General features: G+C 45.5%; 1 protein-coding gene across 3 annotated transcripts in view; it reads left to right on the top strand.

The window, feature by feature from the left end:
- Oamb (Octopamine receptor in mushroom bodies) overlaps window positions 1–25,273 on the top strand; it is a 783,118-nt gene that overhangs the window by 324,225 nt on the left and 433,620 nt on the right. The gene's annotated exons all lie outside the window — the stretch shown is intronic.

Below are 25,273 nucleotides of genomic sequence, written 5' to 3'. Positions count from 1 at the left end.
CGGACTCGTGCCTTCTTTCGTGTGAAGATGAACGAGCCTTTCGATCGTTAGTCGAGCATAACTCTTGGTCGGTTTGTTGTTGTCGGCAAATAGGTTCTTAAGAAGGCTCCACTTACTGCCCCTTCTCATTTTACCGTCCGCCTCATTACACACCTCGTCCCATTGCTGCGCGTTCAACTTTCTGGAATGTTCTTCGATCTCTCTGTAGATTTTCGTTAATTTAGACCTCAGCCTCCTGTTTAGCATCTGCTGTTTCCATCTTTCTCTTAGCGCATTCTTGGCCTCCAGGAGGTGTGTGAGTCTGGAGTCCATGGCTGGCACCTCCAGATCCACGCTTATTTCTTTAGTGGCATTGACCACCGTAATTTGCAGGTTTGCTTTTGCTCCGTATAAAGGGGCGCGCACATGTAGCCAATTGTCGGCTGCTATCTTAAGCTGTGCGGTGCTGACGGTGTAATCAGGACTTAAGGTTGCATACAGACTTGAAGAAAATAAAATTGGGCTAGTAACACGTCTGTGTCAGGTTTGTTGTTGTGCAGATTTGTGTTGTCGCATATTGTTCGGGACATTTTGTTTCCAGTTTAGTACCCCTGGACGCACACGGCAGCAATCCTGGTCACTCGTACCAACTGGTTGAAAAGGCCATGTTGCCGTGGCTGTTCCTCTAAAGGCTTTTGGAAATTTTCGCGAAGTTTCCAGTGTAGTTCATAATATTTGATACAGCGTAAGTTGAAAGTTATTACTTTCACCTCAAACCATATTCAGTCTTTTTTTTAAATAAAAAAATTATTGTTTTTCAAAGGCATGCGGCCGCTTTTCAACGTATCTAACACCACTAAAATAAATGAGAGAGTCAGCAATTGCTTGGTTTCGTACAAGTATTTAATGTCAGTGGCGGTGCGAGAAGCTATACATTAAATGGAGGGTGCTAGACTCAGTTTTACGATAAAGAAGAGGTTAATTTCCTGATCACCTGACCAAATAACCTATGGTTTCGCCTACACGAAATCAGTGTAGTATAGGTTAGTTAAACTTGTGCTACACTACATTGTTCCAGTGCAAGGCTTTGTCAAACCACTGTGGCATCATAACGCAATCGATGCTTCTTTCATTTTTCCTTCTCAGTCGTATATTTTGGGTTGCCGTGCTCCGCCGTACACAACTACGTGCGCTGTAATAGGAATACGTTTTGACGTGCGTAAGCGGATGACAATTTGCAGCTTGCGGCATCTGTTAACTCTACGTAGGACATAACCCCTGGATAACTCGGACCGTTATTCATGCAAAAAGGAAAGTTCGCTGAATCAGAAGAAACAAAAAATCCCATCCCTCACAGCGACCTGCTCAAAAATTAACTTACGCTGTGGACGATTTGAAAACAGAAATTAAGAAGGCCAAATCACACTATTTTAGAAAAACACTTCCTAACTTTATAAAGAATGCTCCCGAAAAATTCTGGCGTTATTGAAACTCCAAAAAACTAGATGAAAGACCGACATCTCCTGCGGATAACAAAAATGCTGCGACTTCTTTGAATAATTATTTCTGCACTATTTTTACATCTGATAACGGAGAACTACCAGGAATAACCTCCGGTACTGGTGTGAGGATGGAACCATTAATTATGACAGAAACAGGAGTACTAAATCTTTTACTAAATCTCGACACAATAAAGGACCAGGGCCAGATAACATCCCTAACATATTCCTTCATCAATATGCCGAGTGATGGCAAAATTCCTAACCCTCCTTTTAACAAATCATTATCCACCTGCACCCTTCCTACGGGATGGAAAACTGCCAAAATAACACCAATACACAGATCAGGAAATAAATCTGATCCTTCAAACTACAGACCCATATCATTAACCAGCACAGTATGCAAGTTATTAGACCATATTATTTTAAAACACGTAAATGCTTATCTAGAAGTAAATGATATCTTAACCCCTTGTCAGCACGGCTTTCGTACAGGCCTTTCTACTATTATGCAATTAATTGAATTAACACATGACATATCCAAGAGCATTGATAACCAGAAACAAATAGACCTAATATTTTTAGACTTTTCGAAGGCATCTGACCGCGTGTCACACACTAATCTTCTTGCAAAACTAGAACTAACTTTGGGAAGCGGCCCTATCCTTGACTGGATTAAAAGCTATCTTAGTAATCGCACACAATTTGTTGAAATTAACAACGAGAGGTCCGTGACAACTAACGTTACATCAGGAGTACCCCAATGAAGTGTCTTAGCCCCAGTATTATTCTTAATCTTTATTAATGACTTACCAGCATATGCTTCACAGAATATCAAACTTCTTGCAGACGACTGCGTTCTTGTCCAGAAAATTAACTGCTTTGATGACCATAGAACTTTAAATAACGCCATAACAGCAGTTTCCCAGTGGTGCAAGGACTGGCAGGTGGATATCAATCTAAAAAAGTCCGTTCTATTATCTATAACCAGAAAAAAACACACATCAGCCTTCCAGTACCCCCTTAACAACATTCCTCTTGCATCTGTTCATGAGCATAAGTACCTTGGTGTGACACTAACATCTGACTTCAGGTGGGTTTCTCACCTTAGTAATATCACATCAACCGCAATAAGACAGCTATTCTTCATTAACAGACGCTTTAAACTAGCACCATCTGAAACAAAGTTACTCGCATATAAAACACTTATAAGACCGGTTCTAGAGTACGCCAACACCGTTTGGTTCCCGTTAACTAACAAGCGGATTAAAAAACTTGAAGGGGTACGGCAAAAAGCGCTGAGATACATCTATAAGAAACACTCCATCACAGACTCACCAACAGCATTACTTAAACGGACAGAACTTCTAACCATGGATAACAGAGCCAAGCTTGCTAGACTAAACATGTATCAGTTATTACACAATCAACTTAAACTGCCTAATATGAAATACATATCAACGTCCTCGAATAGATTAACTCGTCATAAACTCACACACACATTAAGCGAATTTTCATTCCGCACTGATATTTTCAAATACTCATTTTTTCCAATGGCGACACGCGAATGGAATAATCTTTACACAGGTATCACTGAAAGCTCATCCTTGGATACGTTTGGTACCCTGATTGCGGATCAACTATACGCATTGCAGCAATAATTCTTCTCATTATTTACGTAGTTCCTTGTTGCCTTGTTATTTTAACGGTGTTTGTGCTTGACTATAATTACGGCAATGATGCAATACATTTCTTTTCTTGTTGGCATTATTGTAACCTTGATTGTTGCGTGACTGTTATTACCTCGATACTGACCCTGCAACTGGTTTCTGCAACTGCAATTATTGTTGTCATATCCTCTTCGTTCTACTTATTCTCTTGTATAATCACGTAATCAAATTGTTATATGCCCAAATTTTTTATTGTATAAGATTTAGTATGTAACACCTTATACCATGTTCCTATGTATCACTTACAGCCCTTCCTGTTACAATCACTGATGGGATTCACAGTATCAATAAATGAAATGAAATAAAATATATAAGAAAAATGGCGATTCAATTCACGACTGAAAGCTTGGACAGCGCATATTCATCATTTCTACGGCGGCGCGCTTCGTTGCTATGTATCAGAATAAAAAGCTTATAAACAGCGATATGGAAAATCATACGACGCAAGCAACTTTCAGTAAGGCTGTCTCAACTGACAACATTGCAACAACTCTAAAAGTAATTTCTCTCCTCCGGCGAAGCCAGCAGGCGTACGAATGCCAATCCGAAATCACGCTATGACACCGGCTTTTCTCGACGCCGTCCGCTCAGGAACTTTCCGGCAACCACGCTACAGAAGCATTCCGCGTGGCAGACGGGCGAACTGGCGCGCACTAAAATAAGCAGGGCAAGAAGCTACAGGTGTATTATTTCCAGCTACACCGAAGGAAAAAGAATGGAGAAAAGTGTCCGTCTGTCTGCAGGCACTGCGAGCGCGATGTGGAGGTTCAAAGGACTAAGGCATGAAGAGAGAGAGTGGGACCGCCAAGCAAAATACGAGAGGTGCACTACCGACAGCCAGCTGCAGCAAGACCAAGAGCACAAGGCGCCTTAGCAACGTCCTGTGTATTTTGCGCGAACGTTTACTGGGAGCATAGGGCCCCCTGCGGGCTCGCTATGTTCGGGTGAAGGTCTTAGTTCACGATCCACCGGGGAATTGGCACCGACTTGGGTCTTTTCGCGCCGGCTTTCTTTCACACGAGTCCTCTGTGTTTCCTCCGGTTGCTGCCCTTTATATAAATGTAGCGCGGGAACGAATTGTCACCGCATCCGGATTAGCATGAGCTGAAAGCAAAGAATAGATTAAAAGGGAAAAAATCGTGAAATAAAAGCAATTGCAGCAACTCTTCTCGCGCGTACTTTTTCGTCCATAGGCGGCCTCTTAAAGATTAGGGGTTCCTTTTCTCTAGAGCACTGTGTAACCGGGAAGTTCTGCCAGGAAATTTTACTCCCACTTGGAATGCTAGAGAGGCCAGTCCTGTTGTAGAGCGCTTTAAAGTACTCAAAAACAGTTAGGGTTACGTGCTTCCTTTTGCGCACCTGTTCTTGCATTCAACATTTTGTCTATAAGGTCCGCATACTTTCTTAAAAGCTTTACTGCTATATATACTGGCTCTTCTCGACGGCGAAAGAGTTTGTATCTATAACTCTTCATTTCCTCTCGTCATTGCAAGTGCGTTCGCTCGTACTGAAGCGGGTATCTGCGCCTGCGCAGCACGCGTAATGTCCGCGATGCTCATTTACGTAAACCTCGTTAAGCATGTATTTATCGGAAAAAGTCATTATACACATCCTTCATGGCTGCTCTGGCGGCGTTATTTTTTTTTTATCAGTAATGATATAGGAAACATTCGCTTTAGAAGAAACGCCAGTTTTGGAGTTGTTCATTGCGTGTGTGCCCGAGCCATCGTTTCTAAAAACTGCACCACGGCAACTTATGAATATACCGAATATCCATGTACCCCATGTATCCTACCTAAGGAAGAGACTCCTCTCAATCAGTGGCCTTTTCAAAGCCGTTGCTGGAAAAGCATGGGTACCGTCGGTGTGTTCTATGCTTCAACTGTACAAAGCGCTCTTCCTGGGTTTCTTGCGTTACAGTGCTCAGGTGCCGTCATGCACCCGGAGAACAAATTTCAGTGTGCTGGAGAACGAGCAAGCTCAAGCGCTGAGAACCTGTCTGGGTCTTCCGCGATGGGCATCAACAGCCGCAACTAATGCCATCGCCCGGGAACATCCCATGAGTACGTATATCGCCACATGCACCCTTAGAGATCATCTTCGTCAGCTTTCCCTACTCGATTCTCAACACCTTGCTTTTCTCTCAGAAAATAGACCAGAGGGAACGTTTTCGGGCATTGTAACCTCGTATCGATCCTCTCTTCCATTCGATTTCACCCCTGCATCAAGATCACCTTGTTCATTGTGGTGTCTCCGACAGCCACAAGTGCGGCTTTCCATTCCAAGAGTTGGAAAGAAGTCCGACTTGCCAACTTGAGCCCTGAACCAAGCCACTCTATATTTGCTGCATAATTCATACTCCAATCGAGTTCACGATTATACAGATGGCTATTTGACTATAACCAGCTCTACTGTTGCGATAGTCATTTCGTCCATGTCAATCTGCAAGAAGTTCAAGAACAGCCACGTCACAACATCGATAGGATCCGAACTTTCCGTCCTCCGTAGTGCAGTGCTATATGTGCAGCAACAATCAACAAATCACAGGGCTATATTCTTCATATCATAAGAAGCCAACAAACATTGACACCAAGGACAACATGGGGGAAATTACTTGTGCTTACTAAATGAATTAAAGAAATTATAAATTAATGGAAATGAAAGTGGACGAAAGAGCAACTTGTCGCAGGTGGGGAATGATTCGTGCGAATGGTAGGTGCGAAGACGTGGACTCGATCCCCACCTGCGGCAAGTTGTTTTTTCATCCACTTTCATTTCCATTAATTTATCATTTCTTTAATTCATTTAGTAAGCACAAGTAATTTCCCCTATGTTGCCCTTGGTGTCAATGTTTGTTGAAGAATTAAATTACGGGATTTTACGTGCCAAAAGCACTTTCTGATTATGAGGCACGCCGTAGTGGAGGACTCCGGAAAATTCGACCACCTGGGGTTCTTTAACGTGCACCTAAATCTAAGTACGCGGTTGTTTTCGCATTTCGCCCCCATCGAAATGCAGCCGCTGTGGCCGGGATTCTATCCCGCGACCTCACGAGCTTAGCAGCCCAACACCATAACCACTAAGCAACCACGAGGTGTCAAAAGCGTTGGAGCGAGCCTCATTATTTATGACTGAAGCTCTCTGCCTCTTTCTTTTGAAGCTACCGGTTTGCTTCAGAAACTCTTAGGTGTCGAATTCCGTCATCGAGCTCGGTCGCGTAACCGGGTGCCAGCTTCGAAATATTCTTGTAGCCTGCCGTCTCTGTCCGCCTGCTGCTCCTAAGGCAAGGATAATGTCTGATCTTTCCTCATTGGAAAAAGGCATCATGAAATTGCTCGCGCTTTAACAGCCGATGCACGCTAGTCTGTTTATCGCTGTCTGGAACTACCGCCACCACCACCACGTCCGCCAGTCGCTTTACGTAGCGCAACCGATAACTGTTGCTAGATTAAATCGAATTACAGCCAACGCCTGCGTCGCTGCCCGGCCGTTTTTCAAGCGGCAGTGCACCTATGGCTGTTGGTGCGCGGAACGCTTGGGGGCAGTGCAATCACAACGCGCAAGCGGGCATGTCACGTTGCGTTTTTTTAGTATTTCGCGGGCATCCGCACTAAGCTGAAAAACACTAAAACTTAATAGATAGAAAGACAGAAACTGTTTGTTAGGACATTTTGCAAGCCACTCTGCAACTTTGCAAGTAGAATTTTTTGCCTAGCTTCGTTGCTTCAGAAGTTGGTCAATTTATCTTGGCTGATTATATAATTAAACAAAATATAAAAAATAGCGTGACACACTGCATACAAAAGTGAGCAACCTGCATTTGGTCGCTTTGTCTTAGAGTGCGTCGGCATATTTTAATCCCTGGCTAAAGTTAGCTGAAACACCCTGTATAATGCTTCAAACAAGGCAAATAAACATTTTGCGCAATCACAGATCGGCAGATTACAGAATCCTAAATCCCGCCCCCCTTCCCTTCCCTCCCCCCGATTCATCGCGAGCGACGGAAGGCTCCCCGCTTTTCTTCATTGCGCACACAAGACTGACCATAGTCGGCTCTCCCCCCGCCCCCCCTTCCCTACGCTTTCGCTGGCACATACAGCATACGGCGAGCGGTGACAATGTTATCGCCCTTAGACTTTATACGGAACATGACGGCGACGACAGGAATGCGCCTCGAGTGTCCATATAATTGCTGTCGCAATAATATATTAAGAGTATCCGGCAACTTAAGAGTGCCGTGGGCCATTACGTTCGTAAAAGAAGAAGCAGCAAAGTCTAACTTGCACCATGCGACAGTTCGCTGCGCCGCAACAATGTCTTTTTTTTTTCTTCTTTGGGGCGAGGGCACGGAAATCAAAAACGCAAAGGAAAGTATGTTGGCCACAATCGAATGACTACTTTGGGCACCTAATGTGGCTACCGAAGGGATATCGAAGAAAACATGGGACGCTTGGTCCACAGAGAACCATATGCTTGTTGCTCGTTGTCCTACACTGGGGAGACGAAAGACTTTTCGGAGAGGATGCGATATCATTGAAATGAAGGTGATGCCTTCAAGCGAACGCGTTGCAATCTGTTTAGTCCCCACAGTGGTGGTGGCGAGCGACCATTGCTTCTTTTTCTCGTCTGCTAACCAGAAAGTACCCAAAACTGTGAGGCCAAAATCCACTCGGCCAGAGAAAAACGAACGCGCACCGAAGTGAGCCGCGCGGCTGTAGGGGTAACACGTGAAAAACGCATGACCTCTGGCTGGCTCTGGCAGCTCGTGGGTAGCGAGAAAATGAAAAGTGAAGAGCTTCAATGTGTCCTCTCGAATAAAAGTAGAAAAAATAAATAAGAGTATAGTTACCTTTGCTGGCTTTAGTGTCTCGACATGGATGCCTTGGCGCGGGTGAAAATAATGTTGATATTCTTTTCTGCGACATGACAGCACAAATGAACCATCACAACGCTTCGTCTCATGGGACATCGCTGTGCGCTTTGTCAACTGGACTGATAGTGTGTTGATTTGGCTTTTCTCGTTGTACGGTGCGACGTACGACTTTAGAAAAGTTAATGCGCCTTTGGCGTGAAATGTATGTAGGAACATTAAACCCACAAAGATCTGGGATTGAAAATCTAAAGCACGACTTGGAAATGTCAGTGCACCTTTCTCATCAAAAGTTTATGTGATCCTTATACCCATAAAGTTTTGGAATTGAAATCAATGCGCTCCGTAGATTCCGCGGCCTCCGCGAGATGCCGCGACGAGCCCGCTTGCCATCAAAACGCCCTTGAAACATTGTGCTCGGATGGGGCTGTTTCCGTTATGGGACTCCAGGTGCATGGGCGCTGCCACGAAATCTAGCCCGAGTTCAGAATCTTCGCGCTTAAATGTCTTTTCGAGCGTGAAAAATACATTCTAGACAAAATCCAGAATGATTTCCGGCGCCGGGGGTTGTTCTGGTCGGCGGTGCAAGACAGCGCGAAAAAATTTCAGTTTTTTTTTCTACTTAGCCTTCAGCTCTATGGTGTAAGTAAAGACATTATTATTGTAATATAAAAAGTGCAGGGGGATAGCTGTGGAAGAGCGGCACAAGAGCAAGCGAATAATTGGTTGCTTCTGGCCTTACGTACTTTTGCTTTGTAAGGAATGAGGGAGAGAGGAGAAATTTATTTAGAAGAGGCAGAGAGGTCGCGGCTTGAAGTAAATTTCTCTCAAGCGGTGTATATACAAACTGCAGATACATGGATTGTGTATGAAAAAAGAAGTATGAGTGGGCTGGCGACGAGGGCAGGCAGCAGGGCGTGATTGTTACTGCGGCAATAGTTAAGAGCTCGGAAGCAGGAGTTGCTATGTCCGTCCGTTCGTCCATCCTTTCCGTTATGTTATCTTCATCAGGCGGCCGTCCTGACCCCCCTGTCATAGTCGTCAGGCAGCCTCCTCATTCTGAGGCTCACGCTTGCCTTTCAATTCCTTTAATTTATACATAAACAGAAATTGCATTTTTTGTAAGAAACCCATAAACGGAATATGCAAAAACCAGCGGATCGCACCTCCAGAATAAGAAAAAAAGTTATGAGAGGCACTCTGTTGGTTATCAACGTTGCGCTGTAAAACTTATGAGACATACAGAAGACTGAATTTGTTTTAAATTTGTCTTAAACTTTGTTTGCCTTTTCCTTCGAGTTTCTCACTGCTGCTGCTGTGCAGGAGACCGCGTCAGGGGGGGGGGGGGTTCAGAGCCTGTATATACATGGAAGGAGCATGTCAAAGAAGAAAATAGACGCGAAGAACTCGTTTGGACCGCACCGCGTCGAATGTGCACAATGCCCTCTGGAGCTCCCGAGTCGTCACCATATCAGCCTCTTGACAGCTGTAATTACCAATAATTATCCGTGATAGAATGGGAGAGAGGAGGGGAGACAGGAGGCAGAGAATGGATGGAAGCGACGAAGTCGCGAAACGAGTGAATAGCAGCCTTGCCACTCTTAGCTTGCAGTTCCCATACAAATACAGAGGGGGGGGGGGGAGGATATAGAAAAGGAGACATGAGAAGGCAAGAAAACGCCGAATCAACTTAAGTTCAAGGTACGGTACCGTGCGTTACTGCTATTTCTGAAAAATAAAACCAGACAAATATGTTTAGCGGACAACTAACGCAGGGCGTGCAGAAGCAGAGCCGCATTAATTAAAGCTCACCGCAGCGTCTAGGCGACGCAGCGTCTAGGCGACGCAACGGAAGCAGTCGCACGTCAAATCAACACTTCTGTGCCCGCCGCCATAGCTTTGCGGCTACGGCATTGCTCGAGATCGCGTATTTGACCGAGGCAGCCGCACTCACTTCGACGAGGGTGAAATAAAAAACACTCGCATAGTCTGATTTAAGGACTCGCTGAAGAATATCACGCTGAAGCTTCATAAGGAGGTGGATGTCATGTCAAGCAAACAAGGCCTTTTTACTACTATGGGAACGAGGGCGTGCTTCCATTCGGTGCCGATTTTCGGTGCAAAAGACTCCTGCTGGTATATGTTCGTCCATCAAAAAAGAGAAGACAAAATTCGTGATCTATACAAACAGAAATGTGTGTATACGGTTAGAAAAGAAGTCATTAGTTAAGGTTTATTTATGATCACAACATTTGGAAAGTGTCAGAGGCAGAAACAGTTATGGGGTAAATTTAAGTCAGGAAGGGCTAGATGGGGACGAGAGGGGGGGGGGGGCGTAGTTATTGATGAAACATTGACGCGGTGATAATAATTAGATCGCTTGAACATGGCAGCACGAGGTTCGAAAAATTCGAGTTTACTGAAAGTTTCATTCCCATAATCATTCGTTCAGGCAACTTCCCAATTCTTATACCCGTACAACCCATGTTCTGTCGATAACTTCCATAGGTCAAGGCTAAAGAAAAAGGTAACCCCGGCTTTAGAAATGCATATCCGAGCATTAAAGCGGTGGCTTTCCTTGTCTCTTTCACGCAGAATTTCCTGGTCGCCTACGTAACCAAATAGCAGTGAAAAAGGAGAGGCGGGAGAGAGCGACACAATTAGGAGGGGCTGAAGGCGCCGCGAGGAGCAAAGCACAGGTGCGCCGTAAAGCTGGAAGGAGTCTGAGTTATCACGGGACGTATCGAGAATGCACGAAGCCTTGGACAGTGCCGGCGTCAGTTTGGGGTGTGCTAGCGTGTGCATTTTAGAACAAGGTATAAACAGAAACATAGGCGGTCATGTATAGGCGAGTGAAATGCGTAGAGAACCGTTCCCAGAAAAAGAGGAGGACGGAAGAAAGGAAGGAAAGGTATGTAGGTCACCGAGGCGTGTCCTGTTGTTTGCTATCAGTGGTGAGGTCATATATAAATAAAGAGAAAGAAATAAAGGTGAAGGAGGAAGGCAGGCGCTAGTATTGCGAGCACGCTGCGCTGCCTCTTCGAGTTCCAACAACTCGAAGTGGACGAAGCCCAAAGTTTCGGACAACAGTCTGTTTCACGCTGTTTGATTTCGAAGATGTTAACCTTCCAACGCACCCAACTTGCCGTTCAGACGTGGCGTTGTCCGTCCCGCCAATTCAATTGGTCGCTGAAGCTACTCAATTTCACAAAGAGCAATTATGCGCGCGGTCCTTTGTGAGCTTGGTATGCATGGGACAATGGTACAAGAATCTTTGCCTCGGAAAATGTTCTACCTTCTAGCCGGTTTAACACAGTCCGAGGAGTGTCGCGCTCACGTCGCGGTCAGTCATATTTACCTTGCACCGACACCGGCACGTGTTCGCGAATTATTTCTGCATACCACATTTTGTTGACGGTCCGTGCGTATAGGTCCGGCGTGCGAAACTACGTCGGTTTCTTATTTACTTCATGCTGTACGCATACGGAGGCCTATAAACTTTTGGTGGCGACGTACATTCACCGAAGTACTTGCCCAAAGTGCGTCCGAACTGTACATGTACCTGAACTGTACATTCAGCTACTGAGACACAAAAGTCGATACTCCTTTGGGGCAAGCTCCGGAAGTCTAGTAATTTTTCTTCCTAGTTTTGAGTCTTCTTTAATCACCGACAGCAAGCATTGGCTCAGTAATTTTACAAGCTGACAGAAGGAGCGCTACACTTGGAATAAATTAGGAGTTAATGATGCCGTGCGCGTAGGGCTCCTCCCGAGTGAGGGACAGTGAGTTTGGAGAAGTGCAGAGAGCAAGGGTGGCCGACGGAGTCTTCATGGCTAGTTGCGGTTGTCCCTGTCTCGTAGGACACGCCGCTAACGAGTCACGTTCAGCTCGGCAGATGCCGTGCGGAGAGTCGACAAGCAGCTACTTCTTTCGCATCGCTCAGCATCTCCGCAGGACGCCTTTTATGTCGTACTTGTTTCGTGGCCTCCAGATGCTTTCAATTTCGTACGTTGTTGTATCGCGGCTATATCTGCGTTCTTTCGCTAGGCTCGCTGGGTCGCGAGCACAAGAATAAGTCATTTCAAGCTATGCTTGCTATTATAGTTGTTTTTTCTCGTGTAGCAGAGCAGTGATATCATTTCTTCCAGCTTGAGTGTCTCCTTCCTAGGTTGCGTTGCTGCGGAATCGGAATTCGTCCGCGACGGCGACTGAACGATTAGCAGTAATGCTAATGCTGACTCTCGCCTGCCGTCTCAAGTGTATACACGCAGAAAGACAATTATGTTCGCCAACTAAGCCATTGTACTCATATCGATATTTTAAGACAGAATGAGTGGCAATGCCAATAGGAAAATGTTCTTTATTAGAAAATGGCAGCTGAAGAAAAAGCGCCTAAGAAGGCGCAATCCGCCGCATGAGTGTTAAGTCCACCCGTAACGTCGCCGAAGCGCACATGAAAATTGATTTCGTCGTGATTGGTTTCATCATGACCTATGATTTCTGACGTTCGTTGACGGAAAAAAGACGCAGTTTCGTCCGAAAGGCGAAGCATCGATTGTGATAGCAAATTAGTGGGAAGATATACGAAGTAAGGATAGCAGTTTTAACGACCGCATAAACTTGTAAACATAGGAATACTAACTAAATTACCAAGCTTGGTGCCACGAACGCACAGGCAAACATGAACACACTCACTCGACGACCGCGGAAACTCGCTGTCAAAACGCTGCAGTGAAAAAACGCGGCAGCAGCAGCGAGCGAATTGACGTTCGTGCTGCGTCTCGCATCCAACGTGAACTAAGCCACGAAAACACAGTGCCCAGCGGACTGTCCCCATCGCAGATGGCTTTCAAGTAGAGTGTACTAGAATTCAATTGAGTGCGAGGAGCGGCTGGGGTGGCGCATGCTTTGCAGTGAGGCGCGCGACGACGAAAAATGCTGTGGCGGCGCTGCGATGGAAGTGGATTGGGCTGCATCAAGGTCGCGCCGTTGGGAACTGCTGGCGGTACTTCTCGGAAGGGTCATTCGTACTACTTCTCGCGCTGGTATATGCGTTCAGACTACCCAAATGGTGTTTGTAAATGGATATGCCATGTATTTATGCCTTAGGAATAGATGCCTTTCTAGCTCTCGTTTTTTTTAATGCCGCTCAGTGATTGCGCGTGCACATTGTGGCCGCAGTGTCGGCTTTCATTCTACTATGTTATTGTACGGTTCCCTTTGGTTAGAACAAATATTTTTCTTGTTCTTCAAGCAGCATGCATGTCTTGCGTGTATTTATGCGCATACAGTTATCCATTAGTAGGTCTTGCGAAATGCAGACGGGAAGGCATGTAAACTACCTGCTTGTCGCTTCAAACAAATAAAACATATCTGCCCCATCAGGCACCCTGTACGCAGATTTACGGGAAGTATTCTTACAGAAAAAGAAAAAAAAAGCTGCATTGCAACATTCCATTCATGTTTCCGTCTTCTTCGCGTGACAGAATGCGGAGTAATTGGTACGGGTTTTTTTATTGTGGTCGGACTTCGGGCGCCGAGAACGGTTTTAGGTCGCCATTATGTATGCTAGTTCTTTGGCCCGTAAGCCGTGAACATTTTTTGTCCAGTCCATGCCTAACAAACAAACAAACAAACAAACAAAGCGGCGTGGTAGCCTAATCAGCGGCTATATTGTAGATATGGCGTTGCGCTGTTAAATTGAACTCACGCGTTCAAACTAGGTCGCAGAATTCGATGGGAACGAAATGGAAAGACGCTCGTGTTCTTCTCTTCAGTTGCACGTCAAAGAATCCCAGGTGGTGAACTGAACCGGGTGTCTCATAATCATATCGCCAGACGTAAAACGCCAGAATTTGTTTAGTTAGAAAAAAAAAGCAGATAGTAGCTTCCTTCGGCTTTCTTCTAGGGGTCTAAACGAAAGAAATTATTACCTAGTCCGATTTCTGAGAAAAACTTGTTACGCTTATCATATATTTCATGCCTAAATGTAATGCCGTTCCTAACTGTACGTCCGCTCAACAGAGCAGCTTCTGTATTATAAACGGCTGCTTTCAGTTATCCGGTGCACTATCATACGGACAGTAATGAATCAATTAAATGAACGGCATGCCTCACATACATGCAGAGGTATTTGTAGATCTGCTGTGTTCATTGAAGAAGTATGGTACCACATTTGACACCAAGTTTTAATGAGTTGCAGACATGGTGAGGCTGCCAAAAAAAAAACAACGTCTTCCTTGCCTGAATCAAGTTAGCAGATTTACAGGCTGCCCAAAAACGGGGCGCTTCTATTGAATGACAGCTGCGAACTGGTTCAGCAGCATCGAGTTTCGTACAATAATTACTTGAGGGAACTCTGGTGCTAGTGTCTACGGGAGCTGCAATGGGAGCGGTTGTACCAGTATGGGAATTATAGGAAGTACATCGTTTTGCCTAAACTTCGTTCGTCAAGCGGCTTGGTGACTTTGCAGACGCGTAATTTTCAACAGTGTACTGCGTAATAAATAATTAAGTAAACAACAGCACTATAATTGTCCAACTGCAGAATTAGAACACATGATCTCTGGCACAAAAGCCCGATAATGAGACCATTACGCCACGGACGCATGCATCGAAAAGCGATATGAAACGCCCTTATGAATTTATCGCGTGCATGCCGGCGCCTTGAGGCGCTTGGTGCGTTTCAATTTGGCCATCTCGACAAGCTCAGTCGTTGCAATTAGTAGGAATTGTGCGTGTTCGCAGCGTCTTCTGCACTTCAAAGAGTATATTTTGCTCTGAAATTTACGACAATCAAGGCATATAAAGCGTAATAAACAAAGTCACAGGAACGTCTGAATCCACAAGCACGAAGCTCAGACAAATCCATGTACTTTTCAACGTTCCCATGGTATAGGACAACCACTGCAGCGCCAGAGTTCCCTCTAAGTATACTGCAGGAAACTCTATGTTCAGCACAACCGGTTGGCACCCGTGCATTCATTCTCTAGGGAACTGATGCGCCTCTGCGCAACGCCCACGACTCTCCAGCAGCACAACCATTCGGAATAAGAGTCCTCACTGGCATCGGCCCCTCACCATCGAGACTTCAAAAGCGCTGTTACGCGTTACATTCGAACGGAAAGGGCTATTCGATAATTTTTAATAGTGAATTCTGAAGCAGAACACGGTCTGAATAGCAAATACTACACGATTATATGTTTCTACTTCATTTCGCCTGCTGGAACGTTGAAGGAAATCGCCAGACAAGGCACGGAGATTACATAGGTAAAGACTTCCTGGTCTCCCCTATTCAGTCTGAATACATATGCAATATATTTTCCCTAGCTCTGTTGTTCATATTAATGTACCAATAATTGCCTTGTTTCCTTTTCTCGGAAAGTAGATTGGTTCATCTCGGGCTGGTGCAGCTTTTAAAAGAAACACGCTTATTACGGTCGGGAGTTTTAGTTTTTTTTCAATCAGTGCGTTTAAAATATTTGATAATTTTTCTCTTACATGCATGCCTTTTATATATATGTCTATGTACCCTTACATTTACCTAGAAGTGCATTGGTCATCTGCATCTTTTCGCGCCACGCAGTCAATAAACCTGTTTTATTTCACTATAAGATTGTTTTCTTTGATCATTATCCCTGATAGATATTCCATCAACAAGAAGAGCGCGTCAAATGACACGGTGTCAATAAAATTTTCTTTCGTAACTTCACGTTGTAGATAGGCGGCTTCTGTGCCAAAAGTTACGTGTTACTTTTAGAAAACAGTGTTCAAAATAGCAGTTCACCTGGCTAAACTACAATTGGTGCCAGCCTACAAGAGTCGCGGGTGCACGAAAGCAAGTAAAGCCATACAAAATTTACTGCACAGAGTTTCTCCGTGAAACACTGGGCGTCCACCAGCGTCCGCGCAACGGACGCGCGCTCGCTAGCAGACGACGCACTTGACGACAGCAAAATTGGAGACGTCGTGTTGTATAACCTATGCTTCAAATATGTATACGTAGCAAAAAGGTGTCTATATAAATTTGCAGTTGAAATAGAGCACAATTCTAAGATCGTACGCGTGCAATCGGTCTCAGCACCCGCAGCGAAATTACGTTGAATATGTTGCGAAGCGCTTCTCCGCCCCAACCCAGTTCGCTCGCAGCGCCCTCGTACAATTTTTCGACACGCGGAGCCTGAGCGGGAGAGGGCCGTTCAGCCCACTCGACCATTCTCTAGTACACCCTACTTTCAAGATAGAGCGTCGCCCTGCCATCGACGGAAGACAGTGCGCTTCCTCCCCGCTTCTCTCCCTTGCGTGCGCGAGATTGAGGCGCGATCGCTGGCTCGCGCTGGCACGGTTTCACTCGCGCATACACCATATGGCGTGCGGCGACGATTTTATCGCCCTTGCACTTTATGCGGAACCTCACGGCGATGGCGACGACTGAAGTGCGCCTGGAGTGTCCCTGTAATTGCTATCGCAATAAATTCAAGCCTGAGCCAACCGCAAGCCTCTGCCGGTGAACGCACAGACAGCTAGCGCACATGTTATGCTAAGACAAAAGCTTTGGCCTCTACACGTTTGCGAAGTGCCGTATATATCAGCTATTGTTCGCGTAAATCAGAAGTGGTGATCAGTAACAATCATTTTAAAGGTCGTAGCTCTTTGGCCTGCTGAAAACAATAGGAGGAAGAGTACGAAAGATCTCCATCGTGCCAACAACAGCATCTTTCAAGGCAGTGGCATATACCGTTGGGCGCCTTCTCGCCACTCTGTTAACCCATGCCGTCTACATACTCAAATCTTGTGCAATCATCATTTATGTCTCTCTGTACGCAAAAGCAAAAAAAGCCCGCGTTGAGGCAACTGTGTTCAATCTTCGTAAGACAGATTTTGCTTACTTTGGGTCCACAGAACGTTTTACTGCCGCAATATTGTTTTGCCAGGCATACTTGTAAGAACCTCAAAACATATTTCTTCCTTTCTTGTTCTTTCATTTTCTTTCTGCTTTTCGCTTCCAGTAAAATTGTTGTAGCGGACACCAATCGACTGGCAAGTTGCTGCAAGCTTTCTTTTTCAACGGTGCACTCACTTCGAAAACGTAGGCTGCTCACTGGAATAAAAAGAAAAGAGCTTACACCCGGAACGATTTATTTTCGACCATTGATTGAGTAGCGGCGGAGCAAAGTTCTCGCAACAGTGCCTTGTCTCTGCTGCCGCGCACGCCGAAAGAAACCGGGCCCCGACGATCGATTTGCGGTTTAGCCTGCGCTGCCGGCTGTGCCTATTTTGGACGTTTTCAAACCGTTAGTCTGGCATTAATGATCCTTGCCTGAGATCGCAACTTTCCACTGAGCGTCAGCGAGGCAACGAAGGCAGCGCAGAGCTCATTGCGGGAGGACGTTAACGTACCTGGTAGAGAAGGGTCGTATCAGTGAGTTCCAATCGCACGTTCTTAAGTGACAGTCCTTCGCGAGTAACGATGCCATTCTCGATTAGCCCATCATTGCGCTCTGAAAGTTACAGAGCGGCCCAGTGGCAAGTGGTGTTGATAGCTTGCTTTTGATTATTTTCTCTAGTACCTCGCCCCTGGAAGGTTTAGAGATGAAAGTAACAGAACGACAGTGCAAGTGGCCTGTGTGAAGCCGCTTTTAGAGAAATATACAGGGTGTCCCAACTCTCATGGAAAAAGATTTAAATATATGCAAATGCCACGTAGTTGGACAGAACCAAGGTAGTATTGTTTGTCGTCGGTTGTAGATACTAAGACTATTTCTTTTTTGCATTCCGTCTAATTACATAATTAGTCTTAATTAATGATCTTCTCATATATTATTATTAGCTGAAAAGTGTCAATGAGAAAATTGCAAAGCAACTTGAAAAACTACCTATACAGCTTTCTGTTGATCAATACGTGCTACATAAAAGTGTTTTTCCGAGCGTGAAACTGACCCGTGAATACAAGCAAAATTGCAGCGCGACTGGCCGCTCGAGGCATTTTCCGCGTAGTCGCGGGCTTCTTCCACGCTCGGAAGAACACTTTTATGTAGCACGTATTGATGAACAGAAACCTGTATCGGGAGTTTTTCATGTTGCTCTACAATTTTCTCATTGACAATTTTCATCTCATTATCAAATTTGAAAAGTTGATTAATAATTATGAAAAATTATATATTTAGACGGAATGGCAAAATAATCTCAGTATCCTCAAGCGACGGCAAACAACATTACCTTAGTTCTGTTCAGCTACGTGGCATTTGCATATACTGAAATTTTGGTGCATGATAGTTAGGACACCCTGCTTAGATCTAAAAGGGCATAGGGAAACTTTTCTTTAACAGCGGAGCTGTTCTGAGTCGAGCCTTCGCAGTACGGCATATGGTGTTACGCAAGGGGGGGGGGGGCGGGGGGCTGCAAGTTAATGGCACAAACCCGCTATGGGGGATAGGACATATGAGGGGGAGGCGAGGGGCATAGGAGCAGGTGTTTCGCCGGCGCGCGCCCTTTCGCCCGATGGATTCCGTTCGGCGTTAGCGGCCACGCAGACGTCGCGCAAATTCCGAGCTTCGAGAGCGAGAAGCGCAAGCAAAGCTTGTCAGCGGAGGGAAGCCGCTACCGCCGGGGATCGAGAACGGGAAGCGCAAGCCAAGCGCCGGTGGAGGCAAGCCAACCCCCCCTTTCAAGAGAAGGCAACCCAAGCCAAGCACCCGCAAAGGCAAACAACACCCAACTTCGAGAGTGGGAGGCCGACCAGAGACTCTGACGCAGAGAGATACCTCCCACGGAGGCTGCCGATGGACGGTTCAAGAGAGAATTGCTCGACCGCGAGTGTGGCCATAGCTTCAAGATGTGTGATAGACTGGTTTGATTACAACCTCACGCAACTGAAGAGTGTGCGCAATCCGGAACAGCAGCTTGAATCTAGCAAAACGTCGACAACGAGACAAAAGACTTTTATGAAAATCGCGTTAAACACGAGTTCGAACGTGAGAAAACGACCACAAGCTTCGCCGTTTTGACAGCTTTCACTGCATGGAACTTGTTTTACTCTTTGCGGTAATGAATTTATCTGTGTCGCAAACAATAATGTAACGGGTTCCCTTGTGTTTTACGGTCCTTTTCTACCGCGTTTTCTAGATTTTCCCATTTATCGCTGTATGGCCTCGTGGTCAGGAGGCACCATGCATTTGCCGCTTTCCCTGCACCGGTTAAGGACGTATATGTTGCGCAGTCCTTGCGGTGACTGAGGTGCTGCAGGAAGCCTTTATGATAGCTCCTTTTGTTGTGCGCCAAAGCGGTCGGCCTGTTTCGTGTAGGTGATGCCGGCTTAACGACATCGACCACAATAGGGGTTGACGACAAAACCGTACTGCCGTGAAGCAGGCATCGCGTTTCGCAAGTTGAGCCGCCCGCTGCATGTGAGACGCTACCGTGCGAACGAGACGACGTTCCTCCTGTGCATGAAGCCTCTCCACAGTGCTGACAGCAGCCACCCCATGCGGCACAGCGGAACTCAGCGGCAAGAACGTGAATGATGACCAATACAAAGCTGGAGAGTGGAACTGTACTCCGAACGTGAGTGATGATGTACGTAAATTTATTTATTTATTTATCAGTAACTATATACATCCTGTACGCTTGACTTGCGAAGGAGAAGACCGTATACCACGTTTTTCAATTGCCATGCCGCAAAGGTTGACAGGATAGTAACCGGCGGCGTGACATCCTTGCCCAATAATCAGGTCAAAGTACGAAGAGCAAATAGAATTTGCTGTTGGTGACTGTTTTTGAGGTAGACTGTCGTTACACATCTCCGTTTGATATTAGCCTCTGTCAACGGCTCAATCATGTCTTATTCTTTTCTTACAATGATTACTTGGTAAATGATTCTATCACTGCTTTTGTTGCTCTAGTGTAGTGATTTGCTATGCTTTTTTATGGTTTGTAATGTTTTTTTTTTAAATTGCATTTCTGTTTGCTGGCATAATGTCTAAGCCAACCTGTCATTTTTTTGTTTATGCATTGTTTTTTTGGTCCGGAATCAGTGCCTGTGCCTTCTGCTGCTGCCCTCAGACCGGGTTTAAGGCCCGTCAAGTTGCTGCGAGCAACTTTTTCCTTAAATCCCCCATAAATTGTATATTTATGGAAATAAATACATATTGTACATATATATTGTATTGTATCTTTGCCTCAGGATAGAATTTTGAACTTATGGCGCGTCTTCAATCCAGGCTCGGAGCCCTGGCAAATAATGTTGAGCAATCACTGTGCCGATTCTCTCACCTTCCCTCCCTCTTTTTTTTCCCTTTTTGTTACTTTCTGCGAAACTTGCGCAAAGTGACACTTAGCGCTGAATCACTGCGTCCGGCGTGGCTCCCTGTGCGATAATTTCAGACGCACATTGTGTTTGATGGCTACTGGCCATGCTGCGCCATCAGATCCAACAGCAGTCTGCACCGCGAGAACAAAAAGTACATCATCATTCTCCAGGCTAACGACAGTTAAGAGCTCGTAGAGTATCTGTCAGACACCAACCTACGTCACTCAAAGAGGAGAAAGCGCAAAACTGCGTTGCCATTCCAGCTATGACATTCTTAAAGGATGCGAAATATTGTTACTGACAACCTAATGTCAACCTGTCTTTCCATGAACGAATTAAAATTGGTGAGGCAGAGTGAAAACAGAAATTCAGATACGATGAATTATTTAAATTAATTTCGGTGGTTTTATGTGCTTTAACTACGATCTGATTAGTAGGCACTCTGCAGTGCGGTCTCCAGTATGATTTTGACTGTCGGGGGTCCTTAACATGCACCCAACGCACGGTACACGAGCTTTTTAGCGGTACGAGGATCGAGTGACACTCTTGTTTTTTGGTGCGCAGCGCTTCCAGTTCACCTGCTCAGAAGACCGCGGACAAAATTCAAGATAAATCAGAAAAAAATAGAAAAAGAATTGTACAGTACGAGATTACTGGGTTTCATTAGAGATATGATATCAGAGCACAAGTTTAGTTACATGTTGAGTTACTTAAGCGTCTGCAATAATTATAATTAATTAGAAAACACTGATTACTACCCGCCAAAGCACAGAATCGTAGACTTTAGAGACCCACCACGTGAGCACCACTTTCGCAAAATTCCGGGAAAGCCGGAAGTAAAAAGCGGAAGTAATGGAAAACATTTGCCTGGCATAGACTGAACATCTGCCTAGCAGAGCGGATGTGACGTCACTCCTACCTCTCTCGCTTCTCTTCTCCTGCGGCTCACCTGCTCGCTCGCTTGCTCGCAACAGCTGCCCGTGCGCGCTCGTTACATGATCTAACGTCAGAACCGGAGAGGGTGCTTAAGGTGCGATTCGTGCGCCGCTCGCTAGGGGGCTACGCCCCGGCAGAAGGCGCGCGCTGCACTTATTCCTCGCCCTCCCTCGCTCCTCGCCCGCATATCGTGCCAGGGAAAGACGTTTACTCGCTTAACCTAAGGAACACCAACGCCGAGGTGAGAGTGCCACTAAGAGATACCTAAGTAAAAGAGTAGGGTCGCCTAGCATTTTCTGCATGCCGCCCGCTTCGGAATGCGGCAACCGTGACCGGGATCAAATCCGTGACCTCGAGATGAACAGCGCAACGCCATAGCCACTTAGCTACCGCGACGAAATAGAATGAATTGAACCATAAACGATTTCGCCTATAGCAGTGCAAATCCTTAGAATATAACGCCTATCACTCGCGTATGGCACAGTGTCACGTTGATTCTTTTCCTGGGAGAATATTATGTCCTGACGACCATAAGATTGAAACAGCTGTGGTGCGAGTTTAATCTTGCAGTACGTCTCCGCAGCATAAAACAAACAGAAGGGTTTTGACACTAGTTGAATGGCTGTTTGAGCGCGCACGCTGAAGACTTGTTGCGGGTTTTCGGTTATGTATTTGGATCGATGGCTGCTGGTGATAGGTCATATAGCTATGTTTTACAGACAATAATTGCTGGCGAATGGTGGGAGATATTTGGCTATGCCATGTACATCATAAGCAGTTCGTGCGCTTAAAATTATGGCGTTAACCATTTCTTCTGTCTCATCTATGTTGTCTACTTCTGTTCAGCTTGAGTACCGAGACAAAGTGACCCAAGAACGAATAAAGCCACGCATAATTACGGCATAAAAATCTTTCAAAGGCAGATTTTCGAGGGAACCCTCGATTTGCCGCGAGCATCAACCATAGCCCACCTAAGTGAAACTAACGAAGGAAGTGATAAGCCATGTGTGATTATTGAACCGAGTGTTTTAATGAACGCATTAGTAGCTGTTAAAATCAGTGCAGTGCACATCAAGAGGTTAACTTATTGGAAGTGCATTGCTCGGGAATATGATCACCAGGAACTGTGTGCGAGCGTCATAATATTGCTCTTTACTTAAATGTACGGCGAATAATAGTGAATAGAAGCTTTATCACGCGGAGTTTGTGGCTCGAATGAAAGCATGATCTTCTACAAAAAAGAAAGAAGAAAGAGAAGAAAAAGAAAAGAAAGAAATGCAGCAAGGACTGTGCTTAAGCAGAGTCAAGAACAGACAGATAACTGATCCATTTTACCGCTGAAGTGCGCATAGCGTAACACTCTGCGGCGGCATTATATCGTAGAGACTGAGATCTGGACGTGAAGAATGACACGGGATAGGGCACGCAAGAAGCACAAAATAACAACACCACTTCTTGTTCGTCCCGAGTCCGCTTCCTCACGTCTATAGTTCCCAATCTCGCGCCGGGGTTCAGTGTTTCACTACGCTGCATAGCCAATTGGCCCACCGTAACCCCTTGTTGGAATGTCCGGTGCACCTGGCCGCAAGAAACGATGGCGTCAGTCGTGCGTGGATCGCCCGAATGTGAGGCACTTCTGGCCGCCCATCACAGTCAACAGGGATCAGCTACGTGGATGACTCACTCCCCTCCAGCAGTAGGCGTTTCCCGTTCAGTTTTTCTCTCGAGTGGTGCTTCGACGTGTTCCGCTGCCCCATTGTATGAGCTTCGTGCCGTCGCACGCGCCACATCGGGCACAACTCGCAGTGCCAAGGAAGTGCAGCGCTGAAGAATGCGATAACAACATCGTATAGTAGGGCGAGAGACTTCGTGCCATTCCTTTCCCAAAGACGAGAAATTCCGCACTACGCACTATCCAAGCTATGCAGTCATCGAGTTGGAGCTGGTTGCCAGCGAAGTGGAATTTCGTTCGTGCATTTGTGCTTTCTTGTTTGCTTTTATGCGGATATATTCGAACCATATGTGTGTTTTGTCAGAAGGGTGCTGCAGCGTGAAGTTCACACACACACACACACACACACGCGCGCGCGCGCGCGCACGCACGCACACACACACACACACACACACACACACACACACACACACACACACACACACACACACACACACACACACACACACACACACACACACACACACACACACACACACACACACACACACACACACACACACACACACACACACACACACACACACACACACACACACACACACACACACACACACACACACACACACACACACAACACACACACACACACACACACACACACACACACACACACACACACACACACAAAAATGCAGCCTACGATCTGCAAAATAAACGCACGCCCAGGAGCCTCAAGCACTTCTGCAACGCCCTCCTGAGAAAAACGCGTTGAGTACATCAAGTTTCCCGCCACCCCGTGGCGTGTATTGCAGTGAATGGACTGCTGGTCAATTTCAAGAAACACTTTTTGCGCCTGAAAGAAAAATTGCTCGAGTTGAGCTTTCGGAAACAAATTGTTGAGTGCCATCGTATGAAACGAGCAACCTCTCATATTTTTAGGTAGACCTTCTTTACAGCTGAAAACGTGATAAAAATGTAATTTTCCTCAACTTTGCGATAACCAAAATATTTTATCCGGTTATTTGACGCAAGGTTTCCAAGAATAGTTAACAAAATATAAATTTTTCTATAAGAAATATTGAGATGCCCCAAATTGGTATTTTTGCTCGCATTATAAATAAAGTAAAGATAGAGTGGAGGCTTACAGTGCACAGTAAATCACAATTTTTCGATGTATTATGATCAAATTTGCGCTTGCATTCAAAAAGGATTCTTTTATTGTTTTTACATCGTGTTTTGCTCTTAGGGGCACAATTGAGACCATTCAGGCAGACGAAACATTTTTTTTCCACAACAAAGTTTTGGAATGCATCTCTTTTGACCTAATAAATGCGCACGATTAAAAAAAACACAGAAATAAGAGAGGGTCAAGCTTTTCGCTAGCGCATTTGGCAACACACACCCACCATTGTGTACCGAGGGCACGATTTTTCAGCCAACTGCATTTAGCCCTCAAAGTCTCTTTGCATTTGTTACACGGCTTGTGCCACGCAACGCTAAGGCGTGGTTACGCGCACTCCTTACGCGCTCGGTTTCGGTTTAGCAATGAGAATTAATCAAACAACACAAAAATCTACAAAATGACTTAGAACTCTTCGTGCCAGCCTGTTTTAAATAAGGGCGCTTGATTCGTTGAAAAATCGATTTGTTATGATCTCCTCATTAGCCACAAACATCCAGTTGACATTGGCGGCCCAATGTTTCTAATTGAAAATTAATTAATAAATGTTGGTTAATTAGATTGCTAGATCACCGAAGGGAATCTTCTTTTGTCCGCCCTTGTTGCAAATCGTATTATTGCGTGCCTAATCCCCTATTTTATTAATTAGAGACAGTCTTCACTGAAACACCCGATATATAGTGCTTTCAGGGATAAGAAAATTTGTTAACAAGATACTCACGGAGGGAAAAACAGAAAAAAAAGGGGAAAGTGAAGTGGTAAGTGTGAGTAGAAAAACTAAACACAGAAAAAAAAGGCTGGTGAAATTTGATTTGTAAAAATATATTTTCTGGGAAAGAAAAGAAGGAAGAAAAATCTGCTCTGCAGCTGAACGTGAAGGCAACCGGCGTGCGACAACGCTGCAGCGCTGCTCCCGAATTTTGCTGTTTGGGATGAATACTTCGTACGCGCGAGCTTAGCTGTCCTCACAGGTCTTCATATCTGCGCGCTCTTGTATGTGTGCGCGTTTACGGCATTGTTGCCAACCCTGTGCAAACCTACGGTCGCCGAATGTAGCCATTACAGGAAACGACAAAGTATGGAAACCCGGACAGCCC

Source organism: Dermacentor variabilis, chromosome 1, assembly GCF_050947875.1.
Source record: "Dermacentor variabilis isolate Ectoservices chromosome 1, ASM5094787v1, whole genome shotgun sequence".
NCBI classification, from domain to species: domain Eukaryota; kingdom Metazoa; phylum Arthropoda; class Arachnida; order Ixodida; family Ixodidae; genus Dermacentor; species Dermacentor variabilis.
The sequence above is the reverse complement of the archived record's forward strand: the minus strand, read 5'-3'. Positions and strand labels throughout refer to the sequence as shown.